The sequence below is a fragment of the Malus sylvestris genome, chromosome 12, assembly GCF_916048215.2.
Source record: "Malus sylvestris chromosome 12, drMalSylv7.2, whole genome shotgun sequence".
NCBI classification, from domain to species: Eukaryota; Viridiplantae; Streptophyta; class Magnoliopsida; order Rosales; family Rosaceae; genus Malus; species Malus sylvestris.
In genome coordinates, this window is record NC_062271.1 from 11,620,615 (window position 1) to 11,648,446 (window position 27,832).

The 27,832-nt window shown below is 36.2% G+C and overlaps 1 pseudogene; it reads left to right on the top strand.

Annotated features, from left to right (window-relative positions):
- Window positions 1-6,561: 6,561 nt before the first annotated feature.
- Window positions 6,562-25,224, top strand: LOC126592157 (kinesin-like protein KIN-7O; annotated as a pseudogene).
- The last annotated feature ends 2,608 nt before the right edge of the window (window positions 25,225-27,832 follow it).

Consider the following 27,832-nt stretch of genomic DNA (forward strand, 5'->3'; position numbering starts at 1 on the left):
TAACACATGCGCCCAATGAGTTTTAGCACTTATTTCACTTTGATCCTCAAACTTTTTTTCATCCCCATTTTCTCCCTAAACATTTAATCATATTATTAAGTACATAGTAACATTATTAATTTATAAGGGTAGTGCTACTCACACACTCATTTTTACTTCTTACACACCTCTCTTAACTTTCAGCCTTTGGATCGAATGAATTGAAGAAAATCAATGGACAATAAACTAATAAGGGTATGTGAGAAGTAAAAAATTGTTTGTTACTAGCGCTACCCATTTATAATTAGACTAGCATTTCTACATGCGTTGACGCGTACAAAAAAAGTTTAATCACTAGCGCAAGTGGCTTGTTTGCTTTTGGCTTGTAACGTGGTGTTTTCAATTGGGAATTTGAGAGATTTCAATGGATTTATAAATTCATGGATTTTGATAAAGTCTAATTGATTTATAGATATTCCATATAAAATTTTGATTCAATTCTCTCGAAATCTCATGGGTAGTGTCACAGCTCGCCCTGGAAGATTATTTTCGATGACAATTTTACCCTTGGATGTTAAAGTGTATTGTGTGATTTAAGTTGGATTTGGACTCATTTATTATTTTCCCTAAGTTGTTGGACCCAATTGGAAGTAAGGGAATTATTGGTTTTTGATTGGTGGCTTTTGGACCACACACATACCTTCTCTCTCTCCCGTGGACTTCTCTTTCCCTTCCTCTCGGCATTTTCGTACGGGAAATCCAGGAACCATCTCGAACCTTGCAGATCGAAACCAAGGGAATTCTAAGCTCATAGGAAGCTTAACGAGGTCCTCACGAGTCTCGAGGTAGTTCATTGGAAGAGTTTGGACGTCGGAGGGCCGAGATTGAAGCTTTTCAAGTCGACCAGATCATCGAGCTTCCTCAAGTAGATTATAGTGGAATTCAAGGCTTAAAAGTAGTATAACGTGATAGTAGATGTCCCTAGCTTCATTTTGGTACCAATTGCATGAAAAATGGTTGAGAAACGAAGGAGAATAGTGAGTTTGAAGGTCTGCCTAAAATCTGGCGCCGGTGAACAGTTCCAACATCTGGAGATTGAAGATGATGCGCGTGTTGGGCGCGTGAGGCCGTGCCCTCCCAGGCGCGTGGGGGCGCGTGAGCCACCTAAAAATTTATCTAAAAATATCACGATGTTCGTGAGGTTGTGTAAGTCACATTGGAATATTTAAATACCAATGTATGAGAAGTTATTAGCTAGTTTTGTGTATGTGCTTTAAAATAACGTTTTTATAGTTAATTCGCATATAGGTGAGGCTTATCCCGATGACGAGCGTATCCACGGGCGACTTGGGGGCCACGACCCTTCGACATATCAATGAGTGGGCTTTTGTTTTCAGTATATATTTATATACTTGATATATTTCCCAGAAATGCATTTTTAAGGAAAATATGCATTGAAATAATATGCCAAATGCTTCTATATTTTGAATATGCATTGCATGGTTGCATACATATATAAATGTGGTGTTGTGGAGGCACGGGTGAGTTCATGTAAGTTATGTTTGGTTGTGTGAATCATCGATGATGTGATATGTGATTAAGTAATGTTGAGCTCATAAAGTTGCACCTAGGGTGATTGTGAATTAGCCAGAAATATGAAGTACATGCCTGTTTATTTACGTCACCTCTCGCACTATATGCTCATATTGGATCCAACTTAAGTGCACAGTCTTGTCGTACAGACCTTATTATGGTTCCAACTCGTAGGTGACTAGCGATTTATCGTCCGGCTATTATGAGAGAATAGAATTGAGCATAATTATATTTCACCCAATCTTGTCGTATAGACCCTTTTCAGTGGTTTCGACTTATGTGCAATATATTGCCGTATAGATCATAGTAGTGACTCCGGCTAGATTGAGTTTGAGCTATGAATTCAACCGTACAAACTATCACCGGAGTTCCGGCTAACCTATCACATTTATATGAAATTTTTCGTACCTGAATTTCTTACTCTGTTATATCTCGGCATAGCATAAATATGAATATGATTATGTGAAGTATGAATTGAATTGTTATGATTTCATATATATTTATGTATATGCTTATATCTTGATTCTGGAAAAAATTATACATGTTTTACAGCGAAGGATTAGATATGTTGTTAAATGAAATGGTTTTGTAAAACATTTGTTTTTGCCCACTCACGTTTTCTGTTTTGCGCCCCTCCAGGTTTTAAGTAAGCTTGTTGTTGGTGGCTCGGGATCGTCAGCAGTTCTAACATATTTGAATAATAGTAGGACATTCCTGGTACTGTGTAACTAGTACTTGTCCTACTGGACTGCACCTAAACTTTATGCTCTGATTAGAAGTGTTCACTGTTGTAACTAACTCCTATCACTTTCGTTTAGTATTGCACTCTAGTAATCTGGTTTTTAATTATTCGTATGTTTGCTATCTTTATTGCTTCCGCATTGTGCACATGGCTACGTCACTCTTATGTGACGGCCAACATGCCTTGGCCTCGGTCGGGATGTGTCAGGGAGAGGTGAATTTTGTGAATACTTAAATTACACTACAAAATCTTTCCAATTCCCTCTAATCCCTCAAACTTTTTCAAATTCTTTAAAATCAAATTCTAATTGAATACACCTAGAATGTTATAAACTTATTTAAAATTCTAATTGAATACATCCAGATTTTTAAGGATTTTAATAAACTATCTTAAAATCCTGATTGAATACACATTAAATTTTAGAGAATCACTTAAAATCCTAATTGAATATCCCTATATTCATTAAAAGAATTAAAATCCCTCAAAATCCTAATTGAATACACCCCAAATTAGTTAAGAGTTTTTGCCTTTACACTGAATTCTCTCTCTCAGTAATTTGATACAAAATCCTCGTTTTTATGAAGAAAAAAAATCTATTTACAAATTAATCACTTTTTTCCATTTACTCAAATTTCTTTTTCCAGTTTTTTTCTTAATTTCCACTCTCAAATCTCAGTTGGTTAAAAGTGAGTAGTGACTATGGTTTGTAATTTAGCTCTAACTCTATCTTCGACTTTAGAAATCCATCATGTGCCATTTCTACACCTATTTCTTCTTTTGTTTTCTACTGGTAACACTTTTCCCTTTTCTTTTCCTCCCACATTTTACTCTTAGAAGTAAAATTAAAATGATAAAAAATGGTAGAAGGTGTCTTGTACCTAAAAAGAGGAACAATGACACAAACCAAATCAAATAGTGTAAAGAAAAGAAAACAACCCCAATCGAAAATATATTGAACGACAAAATCAAATGAAAAGCTAGCATAAGCGAAATAAAATATGTTACCAACCAACAAAGATAGGTTCACATTTATTTGAAGTAAACATATCTTGGGTGTGTTTTGTAACACGAATTGCAGCTACTGAATTGGTTATGATACCAGTAATCCCAATGCATGCAGAGTATGACCGGACCCTGTGGACTTCAACAATTGCTGCAAGGTTTAATGGAAGGATTGTCGTGGTGAAGTTTTAGGATTCGGGCCCTTACTTCCCCATGCACCAAAAAACCTAACAAACATTGCCGAAACCTTTCGGCATTCCATTACACTCAACCATCCTGAGTTGTGATGGTCGAGAGAATAAAGAAGTTTAAGCCATTCGTGCTTGGAATCCCACCCGTGGCACACTAAGATGGCATAGTACACGTACGTTGCCACTTGATGGCCCTCGGAGATTGCACTGTTACGCTGCTCAATTCCGGCTTCTTCCTTGTTGTCTTGGAAGAAGTATCGTATCCCCACCATGTAGAGGGCCTCGGAGTTGCAACATTGGATGCAACGATTGATGAAGTTTGAGACTTTGTCAAACATGCCCCATGATCTAAGCGGGTTGACGGTCTCAAGGTCTATAATATTGATGTGTTGGTAGAAGCAAAGGTCTTCGATTATTTCCTTAAACTTATTTGAGACTATCTTCGTTAAAAAAGGGTCTCTTAACAAGAGGGCATCAACGATGATGAGAATTTTGAGAAGAACATCATCAGAAATAGATTACATGGAGGAAGATGTGGTGCGGCCTTTCTTCATCATTTTCAACTTTTGGTATTTTTTTGGAGGGTGTAAATTGAATTTGTGGTTTTGTAATGAAACACAAACTCACAAGACAACTTAAATCAATGGATAATAAGGGTCTATCAAGCGGTGCAACTTCTCATCACAAAATGGGTCATTCAAATGATGCAACTTTCCATGACAAAAACACGTAATAATTCAAAAATAAAACCACCAAATATCATTACATAAGTAAATTAATGATAACCATCCTCCGTATACAACATATGCACATTATATACACACACTAATTAAAACAAAACATTAATTAAAACCCACTACTTTTGTAATATATAATTATTAAACATTGAGAAATTTATGAGTTGCATCTTACGCATATTGAATGCAATGCACACCTCAAGTAGGCTAGGACAAGGCATGAGGGTCATGTACACTACATCTACACCGCATGTAAATTTGCTAACCAGTTTGCCAACCAATTCATTTAGAAACAAAGCAAGGAAGGCAAAATTTGATATCCATTTTTTTTTTCACTAATATGAGGATGGTGCATTTTCAAAGATAAGAAACCCTAAAATAATGGTAAGTCTCATCCTTTCTGGCGTGTAGTCTTGAATAGAATCCCAAGGCCATCATGCTAATGGCAACTGGGTTTACAGTAATATGTGAAATTTTTTTATTTTTGATGTGCTACAATACTGGATATGTTCCAATTTGTGTTTCAGTTCAATTGCAGAAATTTCACAAAATTTTCCCTATGTGGGCATACAACATGCATATGTTGTGCAAAATGCTTGCATAAGGTGTGCATTTTTTGCGCATGACATATTATATACATATGTTATGCATATTATGTGCATTTAATGTGCATGATATGTGCATATAACTAGGATACATAGTACGCATATGTATTATCATAAAATACTTAGTTAATACATTGCACAACAATAAATGTCGTATAATTCAATTATGGTTGACACGGTTCATCTCCCTTCGCTAGTTGAGGAGAATCCTCAAAACCCTTGTTGCGTTGCTCATCCATTTCGGTCTTTTCCTCCCGAGAACACTCGTATGACTCAAAAATCAGGAATGTGAGAACTTGGACATGTTTGTGTTGTTAATTGTTTTGCCTATTTGAGAAGTCTAATTTTTTAAGGGGGGGGGGGGTTAATGGTTATTGCAACTATATGTGAGAAGCATATTTATACACAAGTCTACCATGATGAGGATGTAAATCAGTTGGGTAAAAGAGGGAATGTGTTAAAGGTGTTTATGTAGTGAGGATGTGATGCATGTGACCTTCAAAAGTTGTAAGAATCCCAACAACTACTTTTTTGTCCCCCAACTTGAACGATGCTTCAAAATGTTGTTATTTCATTTCCAACATAAAGGTTAGTGTGTTATCAAATCTCACACCCCACTACATCATGTTGTGCATGGGTTGGTCCAGACATATTTAACTATTTTGTAATGGAGGGGAATAGTTTCAACAAGAAATGGGTTCGAAACTTGGAGGTTTTTACATCTTTTTTTTTTAATTTCGAAACCCATTGGTATGTTTTTAACTCATCGTCTGAATGATCTTTTAAAACCCAAAATCCAACACCTTGTATATACTGATAACAATATACAATCACATGGCAAATCATATGGAGATGACAAATGTGCATGTCATGTGCATATCATGCACAATTTCTTTTATATTGAACTAAGACTTGAAATTCACAAACATTTTCAAAGAAACACCAATTCCAGATCGAATTCACAAAAATTTGCAAGTTCATAACAAAATTAACAAATATTGAGCATTTTGTAACGACCCCACAAAGCTAAACCCATCTACACAACTCCATGAAACTTTAATACCCTATATAAAGGTTAAAAAGCAAAACTCTAAGATTGAAACCCATAATCTAAAATAACAAAACCCATAAACAAACAAAGATTTCCAGAACACATTTCGAGCCATCTCTTCCCCATACCGCTTTTGTTCGACTTCCCATCTCTGCAAATCCAAAAAAACCTAATTGAACAAACAAGTAACTAGTTGCAGAAATGGAGACAATGACTGAGTTAGAGAGAGAAAGAGATGAGAGAGACGAACCAGATGACTGTGGAAATATGGCTGCCGAAGCTTCACTGGGCGGAAAGAATGAAACTTTCCAACCAAAACGCAAAATCTGGTACAAAAATCATATCTTTAAGAATGGAACACTGATGCAAACAAGAAGCCCTCACTTCGAACCTTCACTCTCGACTTCCCTCTCTTCAAAATCGAAGCTCAGAGATCAGTGCTCAACCTAGAAATCTAGACCTCACTGAGCTCTCCTGGCATGTCTCTCTTCCAAATAAAAAAAATGATGAAATGAGCTGAGGGTTTTAGTATTTTTATGTGGACTTTTTAATAATTTTGGTTTTTGTGCACGGTGTGCATGAGCGATTTGTTCTATTTTTGTTCCAAGCACATTTTGGGTATTTCTGAATAAGAAACCACGTTTTGAGAAACCTATTTCCTATTTCCGTAATTTAACAGCTTGTCTTCTACACATCCAAAGCCACACAGGCGGATTAAAAAAGCCAGAGCCCCAAAAAGCAAAACCCAAATGAGCTGTTGAAAACCGCCATAATTGTAGCAAATCGGCACCTGATTCTGCCGAGCCCGAGAGAAATGGAGAGAATACACGTCACTGTGCGTGCTCGGCCGCTCTCAGCCGAAGACGCCAAGACCAGCCCTTGGCGCATTTCCGGCAACTCCATCGCCATCCCCAACACTCCAAGTTCGAATTCGGTACCCACTCAACCTTCTCTCTCCCCTCGGCTTCTCTGCAATTTTCAATATCCTGGGTTAAATGCATTTTTCTCCTCCAATCTTCATGGATTTGTTTTGTTTGGCTTTACAGATCGAATTTTCGGTGAAGATTGTAAGACGTTCGAGGTCTATGAATCAAAAACCAAAAATATAGTCGCTGCCGCCGTTCGCGGCTTCAATGGTACCTTCAGTATTATCAATTTGAATAATGGCATACTTTTAATTTTGAAATTTTCACTTCAAAATTTAATTTTTCTTTTTTGATTATTTCTTTGTAGGAATTGTGTTTGCATATGGGCAAACTAACAGTGGGAAAACTCACACCATTCGAGGCTCGGCTACTGAGCCGGGGGTGATTCCCCTTGCAGTGCGCAAAGAGGTACTTTGGTTGGATTGTCAAATGTGTAATTTGGTACGAATTGGTGGTAACAATGTAAATTGTAAAGTAATAAATTTCTGAAATTTCTCTGACCAAATAAGGTGCTAGTTCTACGCTTAAAATGTTCGATGCAAACTTATACGATTACATTTTATGAGCTCTAGAAATTGTCTTATCATTTCAGTTCTTGGCTGCAGAAAACTGTTGTGCACACTTCTGGTAATTTAATGTATATAATTTACCACTTTTGATAACATTAATTAAGTTTTAAACACTTAGGTAGTTAGCATACTTAGATCAATCAAACTGCGATTTTTGTTATTGTTTTGTAGCTGAGACCTGTATCGAGTTATTGTTGGTGCCACTTTATTTTTTATTTGGGAACCCTAAGGATGCAGATTGGTCAGTTGAAGGTAAGGGTGGCTGAATTGATTTTACATTGTCCTAGACTCTGCAAACGGCCAAACTGAATAGGTTACATCTGATACATAGCTTAAGTATCAGAATGCATGAACCCCTAAATAGAGCACTTGAAGTCAATTATTCTTTAAGGTTTTCCAGTCATCTTGCTTCTTTGTTTTAGATTCATGAATTTGTCTAAGTCTTTCACCATTTTGCCTTTTAACATAGTAATTTACTCTAATAATATCGCAAACTCAGTGTATGCACTTTCTCAAGTTATTTCTTGCCTTTAGGATGTGGACCGGGAATTCCTTTTATGAATGTCTTATATGGAGATCTATAATGAGGACCTAAATGATTTATGGCTCCTGAGCATCGAAAGTTGCTAATTCATGAAAGTCTAGAGGTAGTGAAAATACTATATAGTTTAATTATTATGACAGTGTATCATTACTTAAGTAACTGAAAGTTCTGTTTCCTTTTACGAATCCAGTGTGGGATATATGTTGCTGGATTGCGAGAAGAAATTGTTGCTTCTCCAGAGCAAGTCCTTGACCTAATGGAGTTTGGAGAGTGTAATTACTTTCTAAAGTACCATATGTATTCATCTATTTTAAAGTACTATTCAATAGTTATCAAGTTCCCCTTAAATGGATTTGCTATCACTTTTGTACTTCTGTTTGGTATGCAATTAGGATTAAAGAATGTATAAACTGCATGTACTGTAGTTAATTTTCAAAATCATTCCGTCTCTCGGCCTTTTCTTTTCTTCAAATTCTTTGTCTCTCTGAACTTCTATCAATTCAATCTTTAGGCCTGTCATTGTATAATTCTCACACCCTCACACACACACATACACACACACACACAGCCACACAGCCACACAGCCACACATGTAGATGCACTCCTTAAAACACCGCACACTCAGTCCCTCCCTTTCACCTGAAAGAAAGGTGCTATGGGTTGTCCTAGTTTTGGTGTGCACTATCTATTAATAATATATCAGCCATTTGACAGCATTTTGAAGCTTTTATGTTTTAAAATTTCAGCTCATCGGCATATTGGAGAGACAAATATGAATCTGTACAGTAGTAGGTCCTACACTATTTTTCGCATGGTATACTTTTACATCCTTACCGTTGTTGGTTGTCATCTAGGTTATACATCTTATGTGGCTAATGGCTATTATTATGCTTTATATAGATAATTGAAAGCCGAGATAAACACGTAGATGAAGATATTGGTAATTCTTGTGATGTAGTCCGTGTTTCAGTTCTGGTGCGTTTCTGTCAAAATTAGTACCTTTCTTATTCCTTCCCTCCTATTTTATTATGGATCAGATGTTTTATTTTAAATTTCATAAATATTCTTTTGTTTCTAGAATTTAGTGGACCTAGCTGGTTCAGAACGTGCTGCAAAAACCGTTGCAGAAGGTGTTCGGCTCAAAGAGGGTTCTCATATCAATAAAAGCCTTATGACTTTGGGAACTGTCATTAAAAAACTTAGTGAAGGTGCTGAGAGTCAAGGGTAGGTTCTGCATTCGTTTGATGTTAAGTGTATATCTCTATACATAGATTGACCTCACTCAATATATGATGCAGGGGATATGTTCCTTATCGAGATAGCAAACTTACACGCATATTGCAACCTGCTTTGGGTGGAAATACAAACACAACTATAATATGCAACATCACGCTTGCACAGGTAATGTTTCCTATTGTCCTTTTTTAGTGAGAAGCAAACTTTATTAATAATATTCCAAATACAAGGAACAAAGACTCAGTGCGCCTAGGTTCCGCCATCATCGTGATAATTTCATAGAAAAAACAAAACCAAACTATAGCTCTGTCATCCAAATAAAAAAAACTCTACTCATATTATTATTTTACCCCAAATGTTACTTTACGTTTTCCCAACAATTCTTTCCTTCATCCCAATTTTTTTATTTCTGTCCAACAAAACTATCAAAATATAGTTCCACAGTATCCTTTCATTTCAACCCCAGAAGTCTTAAACATTTCACAAAGAATCTCCGAGGGTGGCTGAGGAATAATCCAACTAACCCCAGAAAACTGAACCAACCATCACTACATTCCTAAAACATATGGCAATGGAAGGTCAAGTGAGTTTCAGATCCTCTATTTTTTGTACAAAAAGAATGCTGAATGACAGACATTGCTTGGAGGGTTTTAGCAGGGTCAGTTGCAGATAGTATGTATTTGTAACAATATGCATATGTTGTTGAGAATATTGCATTTAAGAATGGAAAAAATAGAACAAACTCCGGAAATCAAAAACAAATAACCAAGATAAATAACACCAAGAATTTACGTGGTTCGGCAATATGTGCCTATATCCACAGGACAGCAACAACAATCTTTCACTATATCAATAATGAGTACAACCAATAATCTTGCCAAATCTCTAGAACTAGGACTTGACGAAAAACCTGAAAAAACAAGAACAAGAAATACACTATCTCTTTTCTTTTTCTCTCGCACACACTTTACAATATTCTCACTCTAATCCCTTGAGTGGTATACAATTTTTTGTTTTGGTCCCTTCAATTCAAAACTAGTACAATAGCCCCTTTATATAGACATAATAAAGGTCTTCTTCAATAAGGATTATTAATCCTAATTGGAATCTAGCTATGAATCCTACTCCAATTGAGAAACTAACTCCAACTGGGTAAACAACTCCAATTGGGAAAACAACTCCAATTGGGAAAACAATTTAATCCTCTAAGACTATAATTCCTTATAGACTTAGGACAACTTATCATGGGCTGGAAAAATCTAACAATCTTCCCCTCCAGACCATGAGGAAGGTATACCAAAGAATAGGATTTCTCCTCTTGACCAAACTCCCATTGATCGAACTTTTCATGACCAAACTGCCCCTGATCGAACTACTCATGACTAGACTCCCCTTGATCGAACTACTCATTAACCAAGACCCTCTTGATTAGACTTCTCTTGACCTGGCTCCCTCTGATCGCAATACCCATGACTAGACTCCCATGTGATCGAACATCTCTTGACCAAAATTCACTTGACCAAACTTCTCTTGACCAGGCTCCCCCTGATCAAAACTACCATTGTCATTGGCAAAGACAATTATAGACTTCTTTGGCAGAAAACATCCTTATCTTCATCTTGGTCCAATCAACATCAGACATACTTGCTGGCTTGCTCTTAACACCTTTAGTAAAGCATGTCCTCCTCTTGATTTCCATGTAACCCAATTAAAGCAGGTTGCACCCTCCATTCTAAACAAATACCAGCCAAACCTGGCTCTGATACCACTTGTTGAGAATGTCGCGTTTAAGAATGGGAAAAATAGAACAAACTCCGGAAATAAAAAACAAATAACCAAGATAAATAACACCAAGAATTTACATGGTTCGGCAATATGTGCCTACATCCACGGGACAACAACAACAATGTTTCACTATATCAATAATGAGTACAACCAATAATCTTGCCAAATCTCTAGAACTAGGACTTGACGAAAAACTTGAAAGAACAAGAACAAGAAATACACTATCTCTTTTCTTTTCTCTCGCACACACTTTACAATATTCTCTCACTCTAATCCCTTGAGTGGTATACAATTTATTGTTTTGCTCCCTTCAATTCAAAACTAATACATAGCCCCTTTATATAGACATAATAAAGGTCTTCTTCAATAAGGATTATTAATCTTAATTGGAATCTAGTTATGAATCCTACTCCAATTGAGAAACTAACTCCAATTGGGAAAACAATTTAATCCTCTAAGACTATAATTCCTTATAGACTTAGGACAACTTATCATGGGCTGAAAAAACCTAACATATGTGGATATGTATACTCAATACAGTTGTGGTGGAAATTGTTCCAGGAAGTTAGAGCAAGTTGGGTTATTTCAAAGGGTTGTTTTGAGCTTCTAAGCACCAAGTTCGAGGCTTTAGGAAAGGGGAGGAAAGCCAAAGGTTTGTGGGGCTGTTTGGGCAGTTTTTTGGAACATTTGGTTGGAGCGTAATAGAAGAGTTTTTAGGATCATAATGGAGTAGGGGTAGAAGAACTATGGGGTAGAGTAAGGTACTGGGCAGCCCTTTGGGCATCAGTTTCGAATGAGTTCAGGGATTATTCTCTTTCTCATACAGTGAGGGATATGTTAGCAGCCGTAAAATGAATTTGGTTTAGCTTTAGTCGTAAATAGATCTACTTGAGGGATCTTAGCTAGTTTTGCTAGAGGGTGGATTTCTTATCCACTTTTTTGTAATTCATGTTATTGTTTTAATAAAATTTTATCGTTTCTTCCTAAAACAAATGTATGTATGTCCAGCGACTTCCTTTCTATGGTCGTTTCTTTGAATCTGTATTCAGACCAAATGATGTGCATTCCATGGGATGAATTTTGATTTCAAATTTTCACTGCTTGAAGCAGTAACAGTGGAACTGAGGAAGAAAAATGAGATCATGGGCTACAGTACTTTCAATTTAGGTTTGAGAATGAATATTTTTTTATTGATCAAAAGGCATTGTGGGGTTGCATGTTTCTTGTTGTAATTTTGGTCGTTTAGATGGAGAGATATAGAAGGATCTTTGACAATTTTGAAGGAGTTGGTTTCACGAAGCTTTGGGACAAAGTTTTGTTTCTGGCTGCACTTTGAGCATTCGCTTCCTCAGAGAGTTCAAGGGGAAATCTCTCTCTCTATTTGCTTTGTCTAGACTAAAAAGCGGCTGTACTCTAAAGGCTTTTATGTGTTTTCCCAGATTTTCCTGCTGGGTGATTTCCATGTTTTAGCTTTCTAAGTTTGGTTTGTTTTCTGCGTTCTGGGTTAGATTTCTTGACCGACCTCTTTGTTGTTTTCTTTAATCTTAAAACAATTGTTTCTTTATAGAAAAATGGTCAAAAGGCATTGTTGATGATTGACAACAAACCATTTTAATGCATTAATAGCTTTCAGCTCTGTTGCATTTGTGTACATTTCTCTAACTGGTGCAGTTGAATTTTTCTTTATAACTTTTCAGTATTACATTTGTGTGTTCTTCTTGGTTTCTCATGCCTTTGTTTTATGTCAGGTTCATGCAGACGAGACTAAAAGCAGTCTCCAATTTGCAAGTCGAGCATTACGTGTCACGAATTGTGCTCATGTCAACGAGGTTTCGACTCACTTTATTTGTTGCAATCTTTCTTGGGTTAATTTTAAATGTTCCCTTTCAGATTCTCCCAAGTTTGTATCTGCTGGATGTAGGAATTGTTCTTTTATTTCTATCATATGTTTTAATTGTTAGTATTTCAACGTATGTCCTTCCTTGCAGATTCTAACTGATGCTGCTCTTCTCAAGTGTCAAAAGAAAGAAATTGAGGAGCTTCAAGCCAAATTGCAGGTTTTTTTTTTCTTTTATATTAATTTTTGCCATTCATGTATGATAATATTGTAAATATTGGTTGTGTACGTAAAATAAAGGAATTTAAATATTCCGCATGTTTCAGGAATCTCATTCAGAACATTGGGTAGAGGAAATCCTCACTCTGCGAAATACGTTATTGCAGGTTTGGAAATATACACTTTATGTTTATTGTAATTAGTTGAAAGCAAGTGTATTCTGGAATATACGTACTTTCTGAGCTGACTGAGTTAGAGAGGGAGTGTAGGAAAAGAAAGCCCAAGCTGAAAGAGAGAAGATGGTGCAACAGCAAGCTAAGAAAATTGAGAACCTGAGCTCAATGGTGTTGTATTCAAATAGAGATGAGAATCATGATCGCTTGAAAAAGGTTTGCATCATGATTAATTAATTTTCATGACGGACTTCTGTTTAATGAGTTGGTGTTCATATTTATTTATGTTGGTTTCATTATTTTATTGTTCTGAAAATGAGAAATAACTACTTCAAAGTTTAAAATTCTATTATCTATATAAACACAAAATATGTGCTTGATGTTATAAGGTGTCGTTGCCAATGACATAAGATTTAGTTAATCTTCATATACAAAGAGGGGGATTAGGATAGGTAACCAAAAATAAATAAATAACCTTTATTATGTACAAATGGCCCATGTTTGAAGGGAAATGCTGTGCAAAAGAAGTTAACAATGAAATACTATTGTTTAGTGGAACACAAGTCATGTTTTCTGGCGCATAATCTGGGAAATCTTGCAGAATATAAATAGATAAATTAGGAGATTTCCGAATTTGTTTTAGGCCCTTCCCCCAACTAATGTTTGTTTGGGTACTGAGGGTGACAGTATCCCGACCATGCGTACATCTATAAGTTAACTTGTCCCTCCCTGTTTGTCTGTCTGTTTCTCGTTCTCCTTCTCTCTGGTTCTGTAAAGTTTTCCTGTTGGTTGCTGCAGGAGAAGAGCCGTGATCCTTGGTGTCCAGGTAAACTTGCAATGGAGACATTGGCTGAGGTAATACTTTATTCTTGTGAAGTGCTGTATATGATTATTTATTCTCATTTTACATTTAATTACAAATACCAATTTTTAATACATGCATGAAGGATATATTCTTGCACATGTGACAAAATTTGTTTATTATTCAAATCAATGCAAAGCTTAGCTAACAAGATCTTCACCACCAATGTGCAATCATGGAAAATTCAATTTTCCCCAAATAATACAGCTCCGAAAACTTCTTAATTTTGATAGGAAATATGTTTTTGTAAAGGAAAAGGAGATTACACTAAAGATTGGACAAGATGGGCCACTGAATCTAAGATCTAACCACCCTGATTCAAGTTTGAACATCTAACTACAACAAAAACATCCTCATATGCATCATTGACACCGAAGATACTGAAGCCTAAAGTGATATTTCCTCCCCTCCAATTGCATAATCTTCTAAATTCTTTCATAGGAAAAGGGAGAAAGTGTTACCATCTAGAAAATTGATGGCATGGGATGGATATGGCCCCAAATAGAGCTAGAAATTAGGAAAAGGGAATCTGCAGGCAATCTTAAGAAGATGGAACATTACATTTTGTGGAGTTGAGCCTTTTCCTCATATAAGTAGAATTTAAAATACTTCTGTGACATTCTTTAGTCAGAATAAGGTAATACTTTCATATATTGCTATGCATATTTTTCATCTGGATGGATTCCATTGTGCAAACTTGTTAAGTTTTTTTGTGTGACTGTTATATTGCCTAATTCTGATAAAGATGAGACACCAGCTGCTCAAGATACTTTTTACGTGCTTTTGTTGTTTTTCTTGATGTGGTCCCTGAATTTTTCTGAACATATTTATCACATTGGTTGTGCTATAAGTTTCAGCTATTATTAATATTACTTTCTTGCATTTCAGGTGCCACCCACCATCCAAACGAAGACGTCTGCTGCAAAACCCATGGGACTGAAGCGTGACATCAGACCACTTCTTCCTTTTGAAGAACCGGGGCATGAGATTGAAGTTTCTGAGAATGAGTTTTGCAAAGAAGACGAAGAAAGTAAAAATATCACGTTGGAGGACTGCGGTCTTCCTGATCAGTGTGCTTTATTACATATTACTAATAGGAGAAAAGTGCCACCTAGGACGAAAGGCTTACCCTTGGTTTGTACTGTTTCTATTACATTTTGCCATACTGAACTTTAGGCAACCCACATTTTAATCTCCATTATCGGACAGGACAATGAATTAGGAGATCTGCAAGCAGAATACAAAGATTTGCTTATCAAATTTGAAACTCAGGTTCCTATATATAACTGTTTTTCCTCCTCAATGCATCAGCAAATGTTTTTACATTCTATACTAATCTTTACCTCATTTAGAGAACTTCGAGTGAGATACAAATTGATTGCTTGACACGGAAGCTTGCTGAGGCTGATATGTTTTCTGGAGCAATGTGTAATGACTACTCCAAGTCTTATCTCAATAAAGGTACCATAAATGGGGACAATAACGTTAGTTTAAGAGAGCCAGAGACTATTCTTGTGATTAAGCGACTTCAAGAACAGGTAGTTCTCCTGTTCTTTATTTATTTATTTTTTAAAACGATTTTTTTGTAGTCTCCTTAATTTTTAATCTTTTATGCATGTTAAACTTCTGATAATTCAGTATCTTTTTAATTGTATTTTTATTCGTTTTGACATTATTATCATTTAATGTCTGTCCTAACATGCAGATTAAGATGCTTGAAACAGAGAAGTCTTCAAGCCAGCCAAATGTGGATAATGTAGTTGAGCTGGCAACATTTGTGCTCGGGAGAAGTTTGACGAGGTAATTGTAGTTTATGTTAGTCAGTTGTTCTATATAAGCCTGTAATAGATTTTATTCTATGAGCAGCTTCATCGAATCGTTTAGAGAGCTACTCTTCTGGACGCTTTTAGGATGTTACTATGTTAAACGTTTACGTCAATAATTGCATTGACAGTCAATTGCAGAGTTTTTTTTATTTTTATTTATTTTTTATTTTTTATATATAGTTTTAGTGCTAATCTGCTGCAAACTTAAGCTTCAAGCTTATCATCACCACCGACCTGTAATAACAAAAAAAGGTCGTACCCAGTGCACAAGGCTCCCGCTTTACGCAGGGTCTGGAAGAGGTGAATGTCGGCTAGCCTTACCCCCATTTATGGAGAGGCTGCTCCCAAGTCTCGAACCCGAGACCTACCGCTCATGGGCGAAGGCACTTGCCATCGCACCAAGTGCGACCTGTAATAACAAATGAAGAAAAAAAAGTCGTTCACAATACATGTTTCTTAAATGTGGGATTCAGTTTCTTTAGAAAAAATTTCATATTCAGTTTATTTTAAGTAAAGTACTTAAAGTAGCTTTGTAATCTCTCTCTCTCTCTCGCCACCAGTTAATATGCCTCCATATGTGTATATACTACATACCTCTATGCGCCTGCGTGTGTCAAGATGGACTAGCTACAGTTGAAGGACTATATATTGAAAGTATTTTATTGAAAGTATTTTAGGTAAAAGTGCCTTGTACGTTCTCTCTTGTCGGACTCACAAGAGCCTGTTTCAAAAACTTAGCCTTTAAAAATAATCAAACCTTTTGAGCTTTCAGCACAGGGTATTACACATGAAGTCAAATTGGTGTATCTGTTTTAAGTTACCGTTTATGTATGCACAAGCCTGCCCACTTCCTGTTGTATGGTTTCTCGGTTAGAAAGATTCTGAGAGCTCATTTCTTTGTTTTAATTGTTTAAATCTGTTATTAAGATGTTCTTTATGTCTCATAATTTTAAAATTGGCATGTATTTTTAAATGTACATAGCTCTATGAAGAGCTTCAAGTTGCACATGAGGAGGCCAAGGTAGCTCGTGATCAACATACTTGGAACGAATCTGTAACAAAAGTTGATGTATGATCTCCTTCTTTTGTGTTAATCTCTTTGACGAGCATTATTATCTATTACTCAAATCTTTTGTGGTGTTCATACTATGGCGTTTGGTTGAATATACATGTTCTCTTTTGACGTATATGCAGCTAACTTTCAATAGCTTCATCTAGGATGGAAGTTGTGACTTTGTGATCAAGCTTGCAAAGGAGGTCCAATAATTAATGTTGGAAGTTCGAAGCTCAGAAATAGCCATTGAATGTGCATCTTCAGTTTTGGATGAGGTCTCCAAGAGTTTCTCTGTGCTATTCGATACATTCCTAGTGAGTATTTTTGAAACATCATCTTATAATGACATTTCTTATATTCTAATACTCTCAAAAGAAATAGTTTGTAGATGTCTTAAGATGTTATCTATGAGTTTATATTGATTTAATTTCTGAAGCTGCTGTGGTCTTTATTCCATGAACACTAGAATTCTTTCTGACCATCATATGGGCTGATTTCATTGTAACGCAGGATTTCAAGACTTTAATGTGCGATTTTTCTTTGAAATAAAAAACAATTATCAGAGACCACGAGAAGAACTCTTAACGCGATTTTTCTTTGAAATAAAAAACAATTATCAGTGACCATCATATGGCCTGATTTCATTGTAACGCAGGATTTCAAGACTTTAATGTGCGATTTTTCTTTGAAATAAAAAACAATTATCAGTGACCTTGAGAATGAAAAGGTTAGCTCATAACTTTACTTATGTGAGAGATCCTGAAATCTTTTATTTCCGGACCACATTTAAAAACTGTATTAATATCTGGTATGCAGTGCCTTTTATACCATCAATCAGTTGATCTTCCGAACCAGATAGAAGAACTGAAACTGCAGACTCAAAATTCCGAGAACTCTTTCAGGGTAAGCTTTTATGTTGGCATTAATTACGATTTCATTTTTTAAAAGCAATATTCTTACCATTATTAGTATCTTTAGTATCAGTGCTAGTAAGTCTTCTTCTCTGATTATTATTTCAGGAACTTTTGGAACACCAAGATTTGGAAAAGGGAGAATATATTTCTCATGTACAAGTTCTTGAAAAAGAAATATCAGGTTTATCATCCTGTTCTTTGGCCAAGGAAAAGGAAAATCTGCACAAAGATGTTGAAAAAACAAGAATGAAGTTGAAAGAGACAGAGTTTAAGCTGAAGAATGCCATACAAGAGAAAACCAAACTAGAGGTTTGATACTATGTGCCTTTGGCTCTGGTCATTGATATCATTAAATCACAGGCTTTCACTTTCAACAACATATTCGCCTATTTGCAGGGTGAAAAAGCATCTGCCGAACGAGAAATAAAACGATTGCACAGTCAGAGGTGGTGCTCATCTCCTCTCTTGTCTACACTCTGAAGAGTTTGCTTGCTAGTCTTCAATATGGTCTCTACCCAAAACTTTGAATTCGAGAGAGAATTGAGTAAATTTGGCCATTACGTTTCACTGTTCTCTCCACCCATAGAATTGACCTTATTGGATTACCCTCAGTTTGATTCTCTCCTGCTGAACTCCTTCGTTGAAGCTTTGGTTGTGGTAATGCAAAAGATATCTTTTTATCTAAATTGCTTGTTTAAACATATCAATTTTCTTTCTCCCATTTGGTTATTAGGAATGATATTTTGACCATATGGTCCAAGTATTCGCAACTATTGTGATTGGTCTCCCATTTGGTTATTAGGAACGATATTTTGACCATATGGTCCAAGTATTCGCAACTATTGTGATTGGTCTCTTCTTGTTGCAGATGCATATAACTGTGATATAGAATGTTCAAAACCCGCATTATTTCTTACTTGATTATTGGTTGTGATGATTATGTTAAACTGTTAGGTGAGGAATGAGTTGGAGTCTTGTAGACAAGAATGCAAGTTCCTTATGGAAAGATTAACTTGTTGCGAGGAAACAGCTGGGCAGAAGACGTTCAGGTTTGTTTCAGTTTTCTTTCCCCCCATTTTTCTCCACTTCACTTGCGTCTTCTTAAATATTATTTGGTCTTGGGTACATTTGGTGGCAATCTCTCTCTCTCCCTCTCTCTCCCTCTCTAAACGTCTAGTGTTTTAGCAGCTCTCAATGCTTGAACTGAACTGCTTGACTGAAGTTTGGTGACAAAATTGTGGCTTTGCCACCGTTTCTCACCATCTTGGTCATTGTCTAGTCTTTGTCACAAATGTGTTTTTTTTTTGTCGAAATTTATCACAAATGTCCATGGTCCTTTTTCAGCAAACCTACTTCAATCCTTGAGCGGTTCAGCAAACTCTTCTTTTTATATTTTTAAGTTTCAGCTCACCCTTCTAAATCTAATAGAAGATAAAGATAGTATACGTCTTCTAATCTATACATTGTGAATTGTATGCCTCGAACGTCTTCTAATCTATACATTGTGAATTGTATGCCTCAACTTTCAGAAACTAGTACACGCACTTTATTATCTGCTGGTTTCTTCTGCTGCTCTGTTGGGGTTGGGTGTTGTTACCTTGATAGAGGTTGTTGCCCTATTCCCTTGAAACTCATGTTCCCCTTTAAGGTTTGTTATTCCATTTATCCGGCAGGTTTAGGACAAAGTTTCTGCTTGCCAAAATATTTATGCTCTTCTGTGATTTTCAACCTTCAGAAAATGTTAAAAGGTCCAAAGATGGGATAGATTTGTAATCCGTTTGTCTGGAGTCTGGATAGATTTGTAATACGTTTGTTTGGAGTCTGGACAATGTCATAAGTTAACATGTAAATATAAAATTACTCTTTCTTTTTTGCTGGATGTATTAGCACGTCTTGAATCTGAATGTCATAGATTTGTAATACTTTTGTCTGGATGTGTTGGGGTTTTTTCCAGCCCATGATTAGTTGTCCCACGTCTATTGGGAATTAATAGTCTAGAGGATAAAATTGTTTTCCCAATTGGAGTTGTTTACCCAATTGGAGTTAGTTTCTCAATTGGAGTAGGATTCATAACTAGATTCCAATTAGGATTAATAATCCCTATTGAAGAAGACCTTTATTATGTCTATATAACGGGGCTATTGTACTAGTTTTGAGGAGGGAACAAAACAATAAATTGTATATCACTCAAGGGATTAGAGTGAGAGAATATTGTAAAGTGTGTGCGAGAGAAAAGAAAAGAGATAGTGTATTTCTTGTTCTTGTTCTTTCATGTTTTTCGTCAAGTCCTAGTTCTAGAGATTTGGCAAGATTATTGGTTGTATTCATTATTGATATAGTGAAAGATTGTTGTTGTTGTCCCGTGGACGTAGGCACATATTGCTGAACCACATAAATTCTTGGTGTTATTTATCTTGGTTATTTGTTTTTCGATTTCGGGAGTTTGTTCTTGTTTTTTCCCATTTTTAAATGCGACATTCTCAACAAGTGGTATCATAGCCAGGTTTGGTTGATATCCGTTTAGAATGGAGGGTGCAATTATGATGAAACTCACCCGCTCCAACTGGGTTACGTGGAAATCAAGAATGGAGGACATGCTTTATTGTAAAGATCTCCATGAGCCAATTGAAGGTATTAATAGCAAGCCAGAAAATATGTCTGATGCCAATTGGACCAAGATGAATCGTAAAACTATTGGTACGATTAGACAATGGGTGGATGAGAGCATCTATCACCATGTGTCTAAAGAAACTGATGCACAAGCTCTTTGGAAGAAGTTAGAATCCCTCTTTGAGAAGAAGACCGTTGCCAAGAAAGCATTCCTTATCAAAGAGCTTGTCAACATGAAGTATGCAGAAGATGTTAGTGTAACCGAGCACTTGAACAACTTTCAGAACGTGATCAATCAGGTAGCCACTATGGGTTTGAATATTGAAGAAGAGCTGCTAGCACTTTTATTGCTAGGATCCTTGCTAGATAGTTGGGAAACCTTTGTCGTAACTGTAAGCAATTCGGCTTCTAATGGCGTACTGTCTATGGATGCTGTTAAGGATAGCATGTTTAATGAAGAAACAAGGAGAAAAGCTTCAGGTGCAGGTGCTGGACAACTCTTTGTCACAGAGAAAAGAGGCAAGATTTCTGGTGAGACGAGATTCAATGGCGACTGCCACTATTGTGGGAAAAAGGGTCACATGAAGAAACATTGTCGTAAATGGAAAAAGGAACAAAAGGATGGGAACAATATTGCAGGTGTTGTGACTTACGATGAAGAGCTTCTTTAATGCAGATGATTGATGATTTTCTGGCAAAGAAGTCTATAATTGCCTTTGCCAATGACGATGGGTGTTGCGATCAGGGGGAGCCTGGTCAAGAGAAATCTAATCAAGAGGGTCTTGGTTAATGAGTAGTTCGATCAGGGGGCGCTTGGTTATGGGTAATTCGATCAGGGTGAGTTTGGTCATGAAAAGTTCGATCAATGGGAGTTTGGTCAAGAGAAGCAATCCTATTATGGTATACCTTCCTCATGGTCTGGAGGGGGAGATTGTTGGGTTTTTTCCAGCCCATGATTAGTTGTCCTAAGTCTATTGGGAATTAATAGTCTTAGAGGATTAAATTGTTTTCCCAATTGGAGCTGTTTTCCCAATTGGAGTTGTTTACCCAATTGGAGTTAGTTTCTCAATTGGAGTAGGATTCATAACTAGATTCCAATTAGGATTAATAATCCCTATTGAAGAAGACCTTTATTATGTCTATATAAAGGGGCTATTGTACTAGTTTTGAGGATGGAGCAAAACAATAAATTGTATACCACTCAAGGGATTAGAGTGTGAGAATATTGTAAAGTGTGTGCGAGAGAAAAGAAAAGAGATAGTGTATTTCTTGTTCTTGTTCTTTCCGGTTTTTCGTCAAGTCCTAGTTCTAGAGATTTGGGCAAGATTATTGGTTGTACTCATTATTGATATAGTGAAAGATTGTTGTTGCTGTCCCGTGGACGTATGCACATATTGCCGAACCACGTAAATTCTTGGTGTTATTTATTTGGTTATTTGTTTTTCGATTTCCGGAATTTGTTCTTGTTTTTCCCATTCTTAAACGCGATATTCTCAACATGATGTATTAGAAGACCAACAACAACAAAGCCTTTTCCCACTAAGTGGGGTCGCTATATGAATCCTAGAACACCATTGCGCTCGGTTTTGTGTTATGTCCTCCGTTAGATCCAAGTCCGCTAAGTCTTTTCTTAGAGTCTCTTCCAAAGTTTTCCTAGGTCTTCCTCTACCCTTTCGGCCCTGGACCTCTGTCCTGTAGTCACATCTTCTAACCGGAGCGTCAGTAGGCCTTCTTTGCAAATGTCCAAACCACTGTAACCGATTTTTTTTCATCTTTCCTTCAATTTCGGCTACTCTTACTTTATCTCGGATATCCTCATTCCTAATCTTATCTTTTCTTGTGTGCCCACACATCCAAAGAAGCATCCTCATCTCTGCTACACCCATTTTATGTACGTGTTGATGCTTCACCGCCCAACATTCCGTGCCATACAACATCGCCGGCCTTATTGCCGTCCTATAAAATTTTCCCTTGAGCTTTAGTGGCATACGGCGGTCATACAACATGGCGGATGCACTCTTCCACTTCATCCATCCAGCTTGTATTCTATGGTTGAGGTTTCCATCTAATTCTCCGTTCTTTTGCAAGATAGATCATAGGTAGTGAAAACGGTCACTCTTTGGTACTTCTTAATCTCCGATCCTCACCCCTAACTCATTTGGGCCTCCATTTGCATTGAACTTGCACTCCATGTATTAGAAGCCCAAAACATTATATTTTGTTATGCTTCTGTTGCAGTGTGGAGAAGTCTTTTGGGATTGATCAACTGAATAATGACGATAATACAGATCATTTTCTGAGCAAACGGTCCCAAGAGTGAGTTATTTGTTTTATCTCAAAATATTGTTTGGTTAATACACATTTATCAGTGTTTGGTATGCACCAGTTTTAATTTCAAACTTGGAGACATGCGGAATTCATGATTGTGAGGAGGTGAATGTGCTTCAGAAGGAGCTTAGATGTCTGAGTAAAGAAAGAGAAGGCTTGTTGATTCGACTAAAAGAGTTACCGGAACTTTCAAATGACAGCCAGGTAATATCTCCGTTTTTGTTCCTTATGAACCACTACATAATGTTCAGGAAAAAAAGTATAGTAGTAGCAAGGGAGAACTAATATATATTCTTGAAAATTTATTCAGTTTGTTTGATTCATTGGTTTTTGTCTGCAGAGTCTCAACAACCAGCTCCGTGTTGTGACAGTGGAAAGGGATAAACTAGTGACTCAGATCCAAGAGCAGCAGAAACTTGCAATTGAAGAAGAAAGTCTCAATAAACATTACAATGCCTTGGTAGGTGACTGAATGTTCTTTTTTCTCATCGGCACCTAATTGTTTGAGAGCCGTCCCATATAATGATGAACTTAATAGCAGTTGTTAGAGGCAAAGTTTCAAGTTCTCATATTTGTAGTCATAAACATAAACAAAAGTTTACATCTGCAGTTTCAACAATTGGGTCTGGTTAACAGTTTAGATATTAAAATCCATTCACTCCAAATGATGTCAAGAAATCTCTTTTTTCGTGGTCCCTGTGGTGAGAATCGTGAGATCCCAATTTTAAGGCGACTCTGTGATGAAAGGGTTGTTAATTAAACACCTGTGGTGAACCTTGTTAACAATTAAGGTCCAAATCAAAATTCTGTTAGTCTTCCGTTGGTAAAGGGGTTAAAATCATCGTTTTCAAACAAATAAGTTCATATGATGTACGAGTTGGGGATGGTTGTTCGTATACTAGAGAGTCCGAGGACTTCAAGTTTGACGGCAGTTGGGATTAATCACATATCTGTACCAGTTGCAAGTTCATATGCTTCCTTCTTCAAACCTAATTTACAGCAGCATTATTCACATGTGTAGAGATATGGAAAGACCCCAGCATCTACTCGTTCCTAAAGTAAATGGCATGCTTGATCTAACCTCCGCTGAATGGTGAATCCCTTTGATAATGGCAGCATGTACTAATTGTCGTGTATAATGTAGCCAAATAATATCATCCCAAAACCTCTTACTCTGTTGACTCTCTTCTATTTGATCATACTCTTGTGCATAAACTTGTCAACCATCTTGTGGTTGTATCTTTAAACCTTCTTCAATATTCCTCATCTTTGCAAAACCCATTGCCAACCATGATTAGGGTGCTCGTTTGGAAGCGCTGTTAAAATGACTGAAAGTGATTTTGCGAAAATGTTTTTGGGTTCCAAAAGCACTACAATAGATTTTCCAAGTTTCACTTGCATTTTTATTAAGGATTGGTCTCAAACATTTTTCCCAAAACCACTTTAAATGATCAGGGCTCAAGCCTCACAATTTGTGAAATTCTAATTTCAAAAATTAGCAAGTCGCGAATTCTATAGCCAGCCCACGACCTACTCGAACTCTTATGCTTGAGGCTTCTGAGTTACATCATCGTTTGAATTGATGATTTTAAACCCCATTTTTAACCGAAGATGAACAGAATTTTGATTTGGACCTTAATAGCTAACGACGTTTACCACAAATTTTCATTATGGCCATATTAAAAGTGCGGTCTCAACACAGGGATTGTAAAAAATATGTAACCTTAAATTTAAAAAAAATAAAAATGTAGTAGTAATTTTTCATGTGGAGTTGTCAAAAGAGAATTGTTATTGACACTCCAAAAATCCCATCTTGCACTCCAAACTTCGTATAATTAGAAAGAAAAATGCATTTGTGAGGAGCGTAAAATGAGATTCTTAGAGTGTTAATAACAGTTCTCTTATCGAAAACCGTCATCAGAAGTTGTTTCCTTTCAAGAAAAGAAGTAATATTATCTTTCTTTGATGAGTCCTTAATTTGGCCTACTGTACTTTGAACAGGATCAAGTCGAAAACAGCGCAGACAAGGCAAAGCTTCGAATCAGGCTTCGAGGGGCACAGGCAAAGTTAGATGCCTTCAGAAGTAGATGCAAGGACTCTTTGGACGAGTCCGACCACATGAACAGGAAGTATGAGGAGGCTACTGTCAAGCTAAAGGACCTGTTAGCTTAAAAATATTGTTGAGGTCCTCAGCCTTAAGAAGCAGCGTTCTGCTGCAAAGGGGTCTCATGAACAAAAATAAATCCATAGAAAATTTCATATGGGTTGCTAATTATATTAGATTTATCATTAATCAGTGCCTCTTGTGCTTTTTAAAGAATTTCTAGTTACTGTTGATGAATGTAGTATGGTGCCAACTATGGCTCTCAAAGTATATATCATGATAATTAGTGTCTAGTGCAAAATTATGAAATGAGTAGACATGGCGATGGTGTCGTGTTTGTGTCGTTTTCGTGATATATTCGATATTTTAATGGATCGTGTCTTGTCAAAGTTGTTAATATAAACGGGTAATATAATCTAGCTCAAACTCTACCCGTTAAATTAATGGGTAATATGACCTGTTTTCTGTTAAAGAAAATATATTTACTTCAACAAATAATCAAATAAAAACGTCATACTAAATTAGTATCTACAAGCCACATTGTCACATAAATATTACTTCAAAATATAAAATACATTTTCCTTTTAAGTATTATATATTTCAAAATAAGAACCTAATGAAAAAACATTAGTACATTACTTTAAAATATCAAATGTACAAAGATATTCAAATTGCAAAATGAAGGGAGTTTATTTTTTAAGGTTGTGGAGCCTTTCTCAAAAGTCAGAACCTTGCCAATGGGTTGAATGAGGCTTAAAGCTTGCACATTATTTATTTTTACAGCGAAATCCTTCAATTTTCATCTATCACCAAGGAAAATGGAAATGATATTAGAAATTTGGCTTGATCTATTGTCTTAAAGAATTAGATTGATGATGTTTTCAGTAAGGCCTTTTCACATTAGCATTCTCTTTCACATAAACTAAGCTTCCCATGGTTGTAGGAGTTTGTTTCTAGTGGAGATTTGAAGAAGTGAATTTCTCCTATTGGGATTTCGAACATGTTGTGGACGAAGTAAGTGTTTTGTCTCATTTAGACTTGACTTTTTTTTTTTTGACAAACGATATTATTTACACTAAGGGAAGGGAGGGGAGCTTAGTCTCACAATGAGCTAGCAATAATATGGTTCAAATTCGCCTTTGGGTAGAATTGAACCTAAGATCCTTCACTCTCACTCACAAGTGAAAAGGAATACTACTAAACCGTATTACTAATTGGCCAAACTTGGCTTATTCTTATAGGAAATCATGTAGAAGTCATTAAATGCCACACTAACAAAAACTTGATGGAATTGACGAACAAATGACGGTCTATAGTAGGTTTATAATTGTTTGTGAATGATTGTGTAAAGTTGTCATAGAGTCAGTTCACAACTAGTTAGTTCCTATTTTTCCGTTCAATTCAGTCACATTTTTCTTTAACATTAGGAAGCCAGACATATTTCATTTTGTATTCAATCACATTTCATAGGTTGAGTTTTGACGGTTTAGCATTTGTATGTGTTTATAAAGACCTATGAAAAGTTGTGCTTGCTGTGCTGCAATCTTGTCAGTTTGTTCCTTCCAGAAGCACACGGCTAATATTGATAGTGAGACAATACTAGTGTACACAGACATGTATCACTCCCACATTTAATTTTAAAGATGTTCTCTGACCATTAGCGAACCAAAATACATGTACTCATACCACTTCCGCACAGTTAATTTGATTTCATCCTAAGTTTGTCATGTTTGATTTGTTTCCGGCCGTTTAGATTAGATCCAACGGACCATAGTCGGTCCGCATGTAAGGTCTGCAAAGTGCGTTCCGCACCTTAGAAACGCGAAGGAACTCTTCAAATGATGCCAATCTAATTATCCATAAAAATTGGGTCTAGTAAGGTTGTAAAATTTTGTTGATGGACTCGGCTATAAAAAAATTAAAATGATGCAAATTGGGCTTAGAAAAGGGCATAAAAAAGTGACGTCCCTTCACCAAACCGACAAAAATCAAAATTTTGAGTTCGATTTTTATTAATTTTTCTTCTTTCCGAACCGTTCGTTTTGGTAATGGGGTTTTCAGTTCACTTATCAAGACAATTGAGTTAAATTGCCTTCGGCCCCAAAAAAGGTGGCCTATCCATGCAAATAAAAAAAAAAAGGGGCAATTAGGTCAAAGCCATGTGCCCTTTTTCCTCCAAGATGAGCCGTTTGGCAATTTGCAAATTTTGCAACTGGCACGTGGCGCAATTTGAAAACAAAAATCATTTTGAAATTTAATGATTAAGATTATTTTAAGAATAAAAAATATCAAAAAAATAAATAAATATATGTAATTTTTTTTTTGAATTGTGATATTTGCACACTTTAAATTACTTTTCTCACATCATTTTTATTTTTTATTACTTTATTAATCTTTACTATTTGAACTTCCATATATGCGCAGCCGTTTTTTGACTTTGAAATTTTAGAATACTTTTATTGTTTTATTTTACAATATATATATATATATATATATATATATGCCCTTCTATGATAAAAAGTTTACTGAAAGAAAAAGAAAGAAATGAGGAATAATTCCTAAATTTTCTGAAAAATAAATTAAAATAAAAACAAAAAAAAAGTTAATTAAAAAATTAAACCCATATTTTCTCCCAAAGTCTCCGACTTTGGCCCTAACCCCCACCCATCTTTGCCTTCCCCTCAATCCTTTGTCTTTCTATCTCCTTCTCCCTCTTTATTTTTCATTCTAATCCTCCTTTATGTCGGAGAAGGACAATATAAATTGTCATCGACTACCCTTGCGCTTTGATTGGAAGTCAGCTACAGTAGATGTGAAAGTTGGAGTTGTCATCGATCATCCTCGGGCTCCAAGGCGAGGTAAGAATGGAAGAAGAGAAAGTGAAAAGTAGAAAGGAGAAAGTCAAAATCGAAGGAGTGCTGTTGAGTTTCCACTACAACGTGGTG